Genomic DNA, 12,475 nt, shown 5'->3' with positions numbered 1-12,475 from the left:
TCTGGGTTCAGAAGCCCAAAGATTGCTAGATCTTAAATTCTAAACACCAATCACACTGAAGGAAACTAAAGCTTCTTTGAAAAATGTCTGTCTTCAAGCTGGGACAAAAAAAGCAGGACACAAGTCTATAACATCAAATTGTGTCTTAAAAATATATAAGTGCTAGAAAGAAAGAAAGATAATGTAAAAAGAACACAGAAACCAAAGTAAACCAACTTGAAAGGGTTTCCAATGGAGAAATCTGAGACAATGTGAACATCAAAATAAGGTAGTTACTCTGAAGTAAATTATGTCCCTTCAAGTGTGTATATTGGGGCCCTAAACCAAGGAGATGGAGTCTTCAGAGGTAATCAGGTTTAGAGGAGGTCATGAGGATGGACCTTCATGATGGGATCAATGCTCTTATAGGAAGATAAACCAAGCATGCTCTCTGTCTCTCTCCGCATGTGGGGACACACCAAGAAGGTAGTTATCTGTGACCCAGAGAGCAGGGCCTTGCCAGAGACAGAATCAGATGACACCTCTATCTGGGACTTCCAGCCTCCATAACTGTGAGAAATAATTTTCTGTCATTTATAAACTGCCGGGTCTATGATATTTTGTTACAGCAACGCAAGCAGACTAAGATACCAGCTAAGTAAGGAACATTCTACAAAACAAAAATGCCAGTGTCCAGAGAAACAAAGATAAACTCATGAAACATTCCAGGCTAAAGGAGAAGAAAAAGCAATGAAAATGAAAAGAAATGCTTAATCCCAAAGTGGGGTTCTGGATTAGAATAAGAATGACCACATGGACTGGACTGGAAGAGATTATGCTGAGTGAAATAAATCAAGCAGAGAGAGTCAATTATCATAAAGTTTCACTTATTTGTGGAGCATAACAAATAGCATGGAGGACATGGGGAGATAGAAAGGAGAAGAGATTTGGGGGAAATTGGAAGGGGAGGTGAACCATGAGAGACTATGGACCCTCAAAAACAATCTGAGCATTTTGAAGGGGCGGGGTGTGGGAGGTTGGGGTACCAGGTGGTGGGTATTATAGAGGGCACGGATTGCATGGAGCACTGGGTGTGGTGCAAAAATTATGAATACTGTTATGCTGAAAATAAAAAATAAATTTAAAAAAATTTAAATAAAATAAAATTTTAAAAAATAGTGAAAAAAAAAAAAAAGAATAAGAATGACCCAAAGGACGTTAAGACAATTGATGAAATTTGAATAAATCCTATAGGTTAAATAATAATATTCTATCAATGTTAAATTGTCTGGTTTTGAGCATCATACTGTAAGAAATAGTCTTGTCCTTAAAAACACACCATACCTATTTGTGGATTAGAGATGCCCAATATCTGAAACCTTCATGTCAGATGGTTCAAGAAAAAATTAATGATTTGGATATCTAGAGAGAGGGAATAATAAAGCTAATGCAGCCAAATGTTAATCATTGTTGAATCTGGGTGGTATATGGGAATGATTTGTGGTATTCTCATGGCCCTTTGGTATTTGAAATGATGTCAAAATAAAGAACAACCCTCTAGAGCTCAAAGATACTTATATTCACTCATATACACCCCGTATGGGAGGGGGAAAAGCTAAATTCAGTCCAACAGTGATGATTTCTACACCTCAGTGGCTAACTAGGTCCACATTTCTGTAGGGTTCATACAGCTGTGGAAATACTGCCGTTAGTGATGGGGAGATTTCTGAGTCATCCACACAGGTCAGCGGGGGGAGAACACTGAAGATCTAAACCCAAGAGAAATTCCCAGGGCTCTTTTATTCCAAATGCCCTCACCTCAAGAATGAGCTTGAGTTCTTCTGTGTCAAGATTCTTTCAACTGTAATGGCAAAAACTCAATTCAAGCTGGCTAGCAAAAGAGAAGATTTACTGGCTCACTTTGCTGCAGGTTCCAGGATTCCAGAGTGCCGGGGGCTCAGAGACTGCTGTCCTGTCTGTCTTATTCTGTCTTTGTATTCTGATGACCTCTGCCTTCAGGAAGGTTCTCCCTTCATAGGAGGAAGAAGCTATCACCTGCTCTAGACCTGCCTTATATCCCCTTCATGGCCTCGGGGAAATGGAACATCTTTTCCCTAGTAGTTTCAGAGGAATTACTATCTTGACTTTTGTTGGAATTAATATGTCTACCCCTGAAGGACTCTGCGATGTAATCACGGATTGTCTAGGTTTGGGATCACGGAGCAAGCCCAAAGGCTAAGAAGGTGGGTGTCAGAGAAGCTGTAATTCCCATCAGACACTCTGTGTGAGGCTGGGAAGGTCTTGTCCCCACAGGAGAAACAGGGTTCCGAGAGCAGAAAAGGCAAGGATGGATGGTGGGGGCGGGGGGGGTAAAACGACATGTCAACTCCACCTTGCCCTTTGAGTCCCCAACTTGCACATACCACAGCTTTCCCACACCTTCACAATGTCTCCACCCAACAGGATTCGATGAAATCACATACAATCCAACACTGACCTTTCCCCCAGCCTGAGACAACCTAAAGCCACGTCCAGATCCAGATCCAAATCCACGACTCTTGAGTGAATTTCATGAATCTCGATTAGATCTGATTATGATCTCCAGATGCCCAGCTACTGTATGGCTGAATGATACATTAAATCTCTCTTCTAACACATCTCTTGTACAACAGTGGACACAGAAAAAGAAAAATTACAACAAAACTCCCTTTGGGAAAAGAAGACAAGGAGAAGCAATATAAGACTACTACTTGTTCCTATTGTTTACCTTAGGGATGGTCACAGGGACTCCCTCCTGGCAATGAACAAGTCCTTGGCGGTCACTTCTGGCTGTCCCTCATCTGCTCTTTGAGGAGATCCTCCTCATGTGCTGACCGTCATTGTCGGGTCAAGAAGGATGCTCCTTTGAATGTTGTATGTCTCTGGCAATCCAATTTCTGATCAAGGAGGTTCAAGGCCCCCTGATTGTCTCCAGGGACAAGCAACTCAGGTTTTCAGTTGTCCACTACTGGGATTTCTCTAGAAGCCCAATGACCTGAAAAGTTCATTAAGAGTCTGGTCTCTTTGTTTCAGGGAAAGTCCTCAGATCAGCGCCCAAAGTTAGAATTCTGCTTGTGCTGGGGGTCTTGGCATCCAGGCCAGGGCTTGCAAATTCTGCAGATGGGAAACAGGCTTCCCCCTGTTCTCTTATCTGTCTCTCAGTCAACTTGTATTATTAACCAGGGGCAGAAAAACTCAGGAAAGGCAGCTTTTATTCCCCCATCATGTCTGGGGTGGGCCAGCTTCCAGCAAAGCTCATCTCTTTCTTGTAAGAACTTACTGAAGTCCACGACAAGCTTGCTCCAATATCCTTTCTCCACCATTTCTCTTAAAGCGAGTACCAGCAAGTACACGGCCCTTATCCCAGGAGAGGCAAGTGACTCTCAACCAGCTGGCTGGCTCCAAATAACTTCCCTGCTGTAGATTGAAAGATTGTCTCTGCTTCACTCCAGTTCCCATTCAACGGACTCCTCATTTTAGGTTCTGCAATACCCCACTTCTGCTATGAATTTCAATATTGAGCCAAATGTTTTGGTTTCAGGACACAAAACTTGTATTTATTTTCTCCAGGAGCGGGGAAGTACAGAGGTAGAAGCACCTTCAGGCACTAGAGGATCCAGGCGCTCAGATGATGGCCCTGGGAACTTTCTTCCTTCACTCTCAGCTCTGCTTCCCTGTGGGTGGGCTTAGGTAGGAAGATGACCACTAGCCCCTCCAGATCTGCATTCTACCAGCTTAGCAACTTCACAGAGAGAGAGCTTCTCTTTCCAGGTGAAACGCTAGGGCTAAGTCTCATCGGACCAACCTAGGATTGCGTGTTCACTCCTGAATCAAATTCCTGTGGCTGCTGAGGGTGCCGTCAGTCCTGGAGGGGCCACATGGACAGAGAGCCAAGGAAAGGGATGACCCAAGGAAACTGGGGATGTTGTCATCAGAAGAGAGAGAATGTCTGCTGAACAGGCACAAACAATATACCTCCCCTCTCAGTTTCCAAACTTCAGTGGCCGCTGCCCCAGGGGAGCGGCAAGAAAAAGGGAATGAACAATTCTGCATCACCCACTGCATGGCTTTTATCAGCTTATTTTTTCAACATAAATGTTTGGGCTTCTGTTATTACAGAGTGTAAGAGCAGCTAAGTGTTCTACAGTACCTCGTGTTTCCCAGGCTTCACACTGTTCGTTCGTTTACACGGCTCCCAACTCTGCAAGGTGAGTCCCATAATGACTGTAAGAAACTGGAGCAATGAGCACATCACCCTCCTATCAGCGGCAGAGCCGGGCATCCCTATTAGGTTCCCAGTGCTGCTGTAACCAAGAACCAAAAACCGTGTGGCTTGAAGCAACAGAAATAGAGTCTCTGACAGTCTTGGAGGCTGGAAGCCTGAAATCAGGGTGTCAGCAGAATCGGACTCCTTCTGAGACTCTAGGCGGACACCCCTCTTTCTCTTCCAGCTGCTGGTGGCAGCTGGCTGTCCTTGAGCTTCCTTGACGTGCAGCTGGGTGTCTCTGTCTCTACCCCATCATCACGTGACCCCGGCTCTATATCTTCTTACAAGGACAGTCACATGGGATTAAGGCCCACCCTAATGACCATGTTTTAGCTTAATTACATCTAGCAAGACCCTTCTTTGGAGTCAGGGCCCTTGCGCAGGTACTGGGGTTTAGGACTTCAGTGTATCTTTCGGAGGGACATAATTCAACCCACAGCATCCAAGCCAGGCCAGGTCCCAGAGTCATCTATTCCCTCTGGTCTCAGATCTGGGAGATAGCTGCTGGGATCCCAGAGGCGAGGAAGCCCGGTGTAGACCCTCCAGGGGCTTTTGTGGTGTAGGGAGAGACACAAGGTAAGGAATGAGTGCTCTGATGAGGGTGGAAACAGAAATAGCATCACGCAGTCCCTGGCAGGTTCCTGGAGGAGGGGATGTCTGCAGGGAGCCACGAGGGGTAAGCAGGGTGCGGGCAGGAGAGGGCAGGGACAGGAGGGAGGAACAGGTTCCAGGCAGAAGGGAACAGGACAAAGGTTGGGAGGGAGAGGAAACTGGGCTCTTTGGATTTGTCAAAACAGTTCCTTGGGACCAGATTGGAAAGATCAGAAGGAAATGCAAAGAGGAATCTGCATAGGCTGGCAGGGGCAGACCCAGGAGGTTGGGAAAACCATGCCCAGGAGCTCAGAGGCTGTCCAGGATGTCACCAGGAGCCACACACATGAGGGCATGTGCTGGGCTCCGCTAGAGGTGATGGTTTCCATCCAATTCTCACTGTCCTGTGGAGTCGGTGATGTTAGCCCCATTTGGCACAATGGAGAAGTTGAGGCTCCCAGAGATCACAGCTGTGTCTAGGTAGAATCAGAGGCCAAATGTGGTTAGTCTCTGACCCTGGAAGTCCCCTAGGGACACATCTTACTCCCCTGGGGGTTGGGCTATGAAGCAGGGCCAGACAACAGAGCACCAGGCCAGGTGCTGAGTTCAAGTCCCGCCCCTCTGCTTCTTAGCTCATGACTTCGGGCAAGTTGCTCTGCTCCCTGAATGGTGCCTCCCACATGCAGACACCTCAGCCTGGCAGGGCTTCTGCCTGGAGTGGCCAAGGAGTGGACACAAAAGGGCTTGGGCAATGGATGCCCGGGAAAATGGGGGCAGCCTGGTGGCTACGTGATACCAATCAACATCTTCCATCCGTGTGACTTCCTGGGGGAGAGGATGGGAAGCAGCCACCCGGGGCAGGCAGAGCTGGTCGAGGAAGCGTCCTCCTGTGACGTCACAGCCATGCCACCCTCCCCAGCAGACCCACACTGTCCCCCACCATTTCCTCCCAATGCAATCAGTGCTTTAATTAAAATCAGTTCATCAGCCTCCGGAGGCACAGCCAGCAGTGGAAGCAGAAACAGCATTTACCTTCTGGAGGTGGTGCCCGGAGCTGGACAAGTTTCCTGTGAAGGGAAGCAAGTGGAGGTATCTCGGCCAGACTGAGCTGGGGGCTTGGGGAGAGGCAGACACTTTCCTCTCTGTGTGTGAGAGACACAGGCAGCCGTGCATGGGTTTCTGACTAAGCATTCTGCACCCCAGCTCCCTGCGGAGGATGGAGATGCTGGGGTGGGACCGGTGGCCATCTTCCCCAGTCAAGGAAAGAACTGGGACCGGATTTGAAATCCCTCTCTGTTTTGTCAACTTGGGAAGCTGTGGACTTATTTTGGTGAAACTTGCCCCGGGCTGGACCACCTTGCCTGTCCTCTCTGCTCAGCCAGCCCTCCCTTAAAGGCCACAGAGCTGTCTCAGACGCCTTCACCCTCCTGCATCCCACCCCGGCACTGCAGACAAGCTCCGTTCCCAGAGACAGAACATAAGACCCATATACAACTTTACACTTTCTAGCAGCCCCATAAACAGGCAAAAAGGAACAAGTGAAATCAATCTTAATCATACATTTTACTTGGCCCGGTAGATCTAAAAAAATGTCATTCCAACATGAAATCAATAGTGAAAATCATTACTTGTTTATACTAAGTCTCCAAAATCCTGTATTTTATACTTCTGTCTCAATTCAGACTTGCCCTATTTCCTTTCCTTTCTTTTTTCTTTTTGGGGGTGGTTGACGCACAATGTTGTGTTAGTGTCAGGTGGACAACGTGGTGATTCAACATATCAATACATTACGCCACACTCCCACAAGTATAACTGCCATCTGTCGCTATTACAGTGCCGTGGACTATGTTCCCTACACTGTGTCTTTCATTTCCGGGACTTAGTCATTCCCTCACCGGAAGCCTGCCTCTCCCAGCTCCCTTCACCCATGTTTCCTGTCCCCGTGCCCCTGGCAACCATCAGTTCGTTCTCTGTAATTATAGATCTGATTCTGCTCTTTGTTTATTCACTTGTCTTGACTTTTAGACCCCATGTATAAGTGAATCCATATGGTCTTTGTCTTTCTCTGTCTGACTTATTTCACTTAACAGAATACTCTCTTAAATCCATCCAGATTATCCCAAGTGGCAAGATCTCATCCTTCTTTATGGCTGAGTAATATTCCATTGTATACATACACATCACATGTTCTTTATCCACTCATCTATTGATGGACATTTGGGCTGTTTCCATATCTTGGCCCTTGTAAATTATGTTGCAATAAACATAAGGGGAAATATATCTTTCTGAATTAATGTTCTCATTTTCTTTGGTAGTGGAATTGCTGGATTGTACAGTATTTTTTTTCTTTTTTGAGGAAGCTCCATACTGTTTTCCACAGTGGCTGCTCCAGTTTTCATTCCCATCATCAGTGCATCAGGTTCCCTTCTCTCCACATCCTCCCTAATAATTGTTATTTTTTGTCTTCTTGTTTCTAGCCATTCTGACAGGTGTAAAGTGATAGTTCACTGGGATTTGATGTGCGATTTGATTTATGACATTGAGCATGTTTTCATGTGTCTATTGGCTACTTGTATATCTCCTTTGGAAAGACGTCTTCAGGTCCTCTGCCCGTATTTTATCAGATTAGTTTGTTAGCATTGAGGGGTACAAGTTCTTTATATATTTTGGATGTTATCCCCTTATCAGATGTATCATTTACAAATGTCTTCTCCCATTCAGTAGGTTGCCTTTTGGTTTTGTTGTTGGTTTCCTTCACTGTACAGAGGCTTTTTATTTTGAAGTAGTCCCAAGTGTTTATTTTTGCTTTTGTATCCCCTGTCTTAGGAGACATATTTAGAAAAATGTTGTTATTCTGATGGCAGAGAAATTACTATGTTCTTTTCTAGGAGTTTTCTGGTTTTAGGACTCACGTTTAGGTCTTTAGTCTGTTTTTAATTTACTTTTGTTTATGGCAAATAGTCCAGCTCCGTTCTCCCGCATGTAGCTGTCCAGTTTTCCCAGCACCATTTATCGAAGAGACTGTGCTTTTCCCCCATCGTATATTCTTGGCTCTTTTGTTGCAGATTAATTGGCCATATAATTTGGGGTTTACTTCTTGGTTCTCCATTCTGTTCCACTGATATATGTGTCTGTTTTTGTGCCAGAACCATACTACCATACTGTTTTGATTATGATACCAGGGTAGTGATGCCTCCCGCTTTGCTCTTCTTTCTCAAGATTGCTTTGGCTATTCGGGATCTTTTGTGGTTCTATACAAGTTTTAGAATTATTAGTTCTAGTTTTATGAAAAATGCTGTTGGTCTTTTTATAAGGATTGCATGAAATTTGAAGACTGCTTTGGTGAGTACAGGCATCTGAACAATACTCATTCTCCCGGTCCATGAGCGTAGAATATTCTTCCGTCTTCCATTTGTTTATGTCCTCTTCGATTTCTTTCATCTGTGTTTTAAGCGTTCACAGTACAGGTGTGGTTTTACCTCTTTGGTTAAGTTAATTCCTAACTATTTTATTCTGTCTGGTCCAACTGTAAATGAGATTGCTTTCTTAATTTCTCTTTCTACTATTTTGTTATTAATATATAGAAATACAACTGATTTCTGGGCATTAATTGTGTATCCTGCAACTTTATGGATTTCATTTACTCTAATTATTGGGGGGAGTCTCTAGGGGTTTTTTAAGGTACAGTATTATGTCAGCTGCAAATAAGGCCAGTTAAACTTCTCCTTTACTTTACTTTTCTTGTCTGATCGCTGTGCTGACTGACATACTTCATGGGCTCAGTGGCCGCACGTGGCCAGTGGCTACTGTACTGAACAGTGCAGGTCTGTCTTGTGCTTACATTGAGGAAATAGTCATCTTCATTTATCAACAGGGTACATCTCCCTCCTGTGGAACTAGGACCCAGGGAGGATGTATTCACCCTCTAGAGAGCCCGGCACAGTGCCTAGCTCTTGGTAGGACCGTCATCATTGTTTTGGAGTAAATGAAAGATTCTTTATGAGGGACGGTCTCTCTGCCCATAATATGATATGGCACTGGGAGATGTGGGCATGGCAATGGTCCAGGAATCCTGCCCCAAGTTCCCTTTTCTTTCCCATGATCTGGAAGCCCTGCATCAAAGAGGAAAGAGTGCCGCAACAAGGAAAGGTCCAACATCTGGCACTCACTCATTTTAAAAATCAGACCTGATGTGTGTGGATCAGCAAAGGAAAGCAGGTAAGTCCAAGGAGGGGAGAGGGGGCCTAGAGCGAGACACTTTATTTCCTAAAGCCCCCGACTTCATTTCATCCCTTTGTTTATTCAACCATAAATGCTTATTAGCTCATTAGTTTGTTCATTTAGGGAATGTTCCCAGCATACTTCATTTAAGCTAGGCTTTTGCTAGGTGCTGGTGCGTTTCATGAATAAATAAGAAACCATCCTATCTCTTGCTCTGTAATCCTCTGGTGAACTTGTTCTAGCAGAATCCATGTTTAAACTGGAATAAACAAGCAAGCAAACGAGCAACACTTGTATAAGTCTAACACCTTCCCTTTCCCCTGTGGACTTTTTTTTTTTTTTTAAGTGTTATTTATTTAAATGATCTCTCCATCCAGCACAGGCTGAAACTCACAACCCCAAGATCAAGAGCTGCATGTTCCTCCGACTAAGCCAGCCACGCCCGCATGTGGACTTAAACTAAACTCCCTTCTCCCCTTCCATTGACAACACACCTACTGTGTGCCAGGTATAGTGCTAGACCCTCTTTCCATCATCTCATTCAATCCTTCCAGTTTCAGGGATGAGTAAACTCTGGGTCAGAAAATGTAGGTAGCTTGCCTGATGGCTTCCAGCTAGCAAGAGGCTGAGCCCAGAGGCAAGCCTGACTCTTCAGCCTTCCTAAATGCAGGGCTTGGGACCCTATAGCAGCTCCTTGTCTTTGTTATTGAAGCTCCGCCTGGCTATAGGGCCCAGAATATGGCAGGTGCTCTGGAAAGGCAGACTGAATGGATCAACGGGATACTCGTTGAATTGGAGAATGAATGAATGACTTCTTCATCACTTTGTGATGATTTGTTTTTATGCTGGTCTGATTAAAATATAGGTTCCTGATGGGAACAGAAGGCACATGGACTCTGCAATCAGCTGGATCTGGGTTCAAATCCTGCCTTGGCCCACATTTGCTGAGAGACCCAACCAAGGTTCTTAACCTCTCTGGGGCTATGTTTTCTGAGGTTTGGGAGCAATGTATGAGAGATTCTATGCCTAGCAAAGTGTAGGTGCTCAGAAAACACCTGTTAAATGGAATGGCATTGAATTGCAATTTGATAAGAGTCTTGGGGAGGCTCGGGAAGAGAAAGCTTAAGATAAAGATAAAAGAAGCTGGCATCAGAGTCATTCAGGAAGCATGTACAATCCCAATTGCAGCCCATCTTCCTGAGAATGAGATTCAGGAGGAATCCGGCTCATGAGCCAGTCATGGGGGGCAGGGGGCGAGACGCTGAGGAATCACTTTTTGAAAGTGATCACCTTGGAGCATTCGAATGATCAGAAGAAATGAATCTCACAGCAAAGGTTGCAGAGGAGAGAGAGTGAGCCAGACCTCAAAGGACAGAAGGATTTCCTGTGCATTTCACTGTCTCCACCACTGCCCTGGATTCTCTCTGCCTGCTAAAGGACAGGTGGTCCTGGGCCATCTCTGCTCCTGTGAAGGACCTTGAATAATTGATAAGCCACTAAGTGAGAATCTCATGAATTCTTAAACCCTTTTAAGGGCCTCCCGGGAAGGGAGGGCATCCCCTCCAGGGTCTCTGTGGCCCTGCGGTCTCTCCATCTAGGTCCTGGATAAAGCAAATGTCAGGGTCAGGCCCCCCTGTGTGGCCTCCACACTGACAGCTTTTTAAGGAATGGAATATTTCCCCTCGCAGGATCCACAGTTCTCTTCGCACATGGATTCTACACCAGTAATTGGCGTAAGGGCAGTCTGGAGACTGTCCTCAGGACCCAGATCCTCTAAGGGGAGCATGCATAGATGCTTTCCCTTCCCCCAGGCTAAACTGCCAGGACCCAGAGCATGCAGGTGGCTTAAAACTTGGAGTGCTTGGGGTGCCTGAGTGGCTCAGTGGGTTAAGCCTCTGCCTTCCGCTCAGGTCATGATCCCAGGGTCCTGGGATCAAGCCCTGCATCGGGCTCTCTGCTCAGTGGAGAGCCTGCTTCCCCCTCTCTCTCTGTCTGCCTCTCTGCCTACTTGTGATCTCTGTCTGTCAAATAAATAAATAAATAAACAAATAAACTTGGGATGCTCAAGGCCCTGGAAGATTGCCTCTCCCAACAAGTAAGTAAATTTTTTAAATAGAGAAATGTTATGGAAAAAAACAAAGGTTTCCCCCACCTACCCACCCACCCCTGTTTGTTTTATTTTAAGGACAGATTACTTAAGCTAGGGAATGCTTCCTGGAAGAGGTAGCTTTTGAAATGAAACCCAAACCATCAAAAGAAAGATCTGGAGAAAGACAGCGGCAAACAGAAGGAATAAAAAAGACTATCTGCCTGCAGGGAATCATACTTGGTGTGTTCCTAGGACAGAAAGAAACTCAGTGTGGCCAGAGCACAGTGAATGAGAGGGTTAGAGGGGTAAAAGGGAGACAGAAGACTGGATCTACTGGCCCTCATGAGGCCTCTGGGGAAAAGAGCAAACTTTTGAGCCTCTTTCTGGATAGACATAACCCCTTATCCATACACAAGATTCCATGAGAGGAACATAGCTGAATTTTAACCCCTACTTGCCTGTCTGCCAGGCACCTTTGTGCAGTGTGCAACATGCAGAACTGTACATGGAGGACCTGGGGAGTGCCATTAGTTGTCTGTGATGGAGCTGGACAGAAGAGGGAAATCATAGCTCAGTGCTGGCCAGGTTAAATTCGAGATACCATTAACCACCAGGAGAAGTTGCTGAGTAGACAGATGGATATGCCCACATGGAACTCAGGGCAGAGGTCTGGGTGTCCTCACTGGATCATCATACACTTGGATGAGGCAGTCCGGGGACAGCCAGGTCTGCCTGTGAGGTGCTTAGGAATCCATGGGAGACGTCAACAAGGTGCTCAGAAATCAAAATTTAAGAAGATACTCCTTCCCAGGATCACATAAGTGCAGAGCTGGCACTTGAGAGTGAGTACCACCTTAAAATTTGTGTCTTCTTAAATCTAGTTCCATCCAGTGTAATTCAATGGAGAAAAGGTAGTCTAAGAACTAATGGTGCTGGCCCACTTGGACACTCATTTGGTAAAGCAAAAGAAAAGAACCTCACACTTCCCTTCACACTGTATATAAAAACAAAAATAGGTCAGAGACCTAAACATAAAAGCTAGAAGTATGAAACTTTAGGCAGGAAAAAAACAGAGAAAACCTTCATGACCTTGGGGTAGGCAAAGATTGCTTAGGCTACAGAAAGCATGAACCATAAAAGAAAAAAAATCAATTGGATTTCATCAAAACTAAGAATTTTTCTTCAGGGAAAAACAAAACAACAACAACAAAAAACACCATTGAGAAGATTAAAACACCGGAGGCCCAGAGAGACTGTGCACGGTATATATATCTGACATAGAATTTGTT

Source organism: Neovison vison, chromosome 13, assembly GCF_020171115.1.
Source record: "Neovison vison isolate M4711 chromosome 13, ASM_NN_V1, whole genome shotgun sequence".
In the NCBI taxonomy this organism is placed as follows: domain Eukaryota; kingdom Metazoa; phylum Chordata; class Mammalia; order Carnivora; family Mustelidae; genus Neogale; species Neogale vison.
This window is presented reverse-complemented; position numbering follows the sequence as displayed.